At 36.2% G+C, this 1,297-nt stretch overlaps 1 long non-coding RNA gene across 1 annotated transcript; it reads left to right on the forward strand.

Annotated features, from left to right (window-relative positions):
* Nucleotides 1-191, forward strand: LOC106525777 (uncharacterized). The gene is made up of 2 exons (XR_001311171.1): nt 1-43; nt 137-191. It is a non-coding gene; the product is annotated as an uncharacterized LOC106525777 (long non-coding RNA).
* The last annotated feature ends 1,106 nt before the right edge of the window (nt 192-1,297 follow it).

A 1,297-nucleotide genomic window follows, 5' to 3' on the forward strand; every position in this document is an offset into this window, starting at 1 on the left:
ACTGCCACCTGCCTTTGAAAACCTCCTCGCCTCTGGAAAATCTGTAAGAAAGAATTACTTATTAACAAGAAAACATCTACAACAAATTACTCTTCCAAGAACCAATACTCACCTTCTACGTTCTCCTCCTTTACAGCTGATGTCCAAAACCAAAAACTCCACCTGTAAATAAAACTGCACTTATCTTTTTATTTGTTGTCTTGGTCTGGTCATTCAGCTCTGCTGCTTTGTTGAACAATATCCCATCCTTGTCAAAACTTATATTTTCTACACTTGCCCTGACCTTAACCCTATTTCTTCTCTGCTCGATGGTAACAACTCATATAAGTGTACAAAAAAATGGGTTGACAAACATATTAGTCCAAAGAGTTGCCATTTTATTTTAAAGTTTGAGTAAAGGAAAAGTACTCAAGTTTTGATCAAGTTGAATCTTCTTTTGTTCTTTGAACCAAACTTTGAGCAACTTTCAAGCAATTCAGTTTAATAAACCCCTAACAACCCTTTACTCACATGATAAGACAGAACGTTCCATGACTCGGGACACTGAGACACACTCTCCTATAATTTGGTTTAATAACTTGGGGAATGGCTCTTGGATAGTTTCAGAACCATTTTTGTTGCACTTCTCAGAGGAGGACATGTAGAGCATCTATTGATGCAAAATGATGGAGCTGAGAACAAKACACTTRGTTTTTACTTTRCCTTTTTGTCTGATCCTTATTGGAACATTATACTGTGCCTGCCACATCCCACTCCCACAGAGACACATAAAGGTGGAGCATCAAAACCACCAGCCTGGTGAGGACAGACTGAAGAGACTGATTACTGCTAAACAATGAAGCACTGGAAACAACTGAACTGATTACAGATTGACAACAGGTGTGAACAAGAGGCTGACTAAAGGAAACACTGAGAAACTGATTCAAACAGATGAAATGATGGCAAACAAAAAAACACAAGTAGCATAAATTGAACCACAAAAAGACTTAAACTAATAAGAAACAAAAAAAGAAAAAAATCTAAGCTGAAAAATATAACCCAAAAAGAAAACTAAACCAGAATTTTGTTCTGTTTTATGTTTCTGTTCATTTTACTGAAAGCTAATTATATACTGAGTATTACATGAAAAACAAATGAAGGGAATAGTTTGGTTCATTACTTTCACAAAACATATAATTTAAGTGCTTTTATGGCTATCTTTTCAGAGAACAAAACAGTTTAAAGGGGGATAGAAGTGTGTGTGTGTGTGTGTGTGTGTGTGTGTGTGTGTGTGTGTGTGTGTGTGTGTGTGTGTGTG

The sequence above is a fragment of the Austrofundulus limnaeus genome, unplaced genomic scaffold (genome assembly GCF_001266775.1).
Source record: "Austrofundulus limnaeus strain Quisiro unplaced genomic scaffold, Austrofundulus_limnaeus-1.0 Scaffold241, whole genome shotgun sequence".
In the NCBI taxonomy this organism is placed as follows: domain Eukaryota; kingdom Metazoa; phylum Chordata; class Actinopteri; order Cyprinodontiformes; family Rivulidae; genus Austrofundulus; species Austrofundulus limnaeus.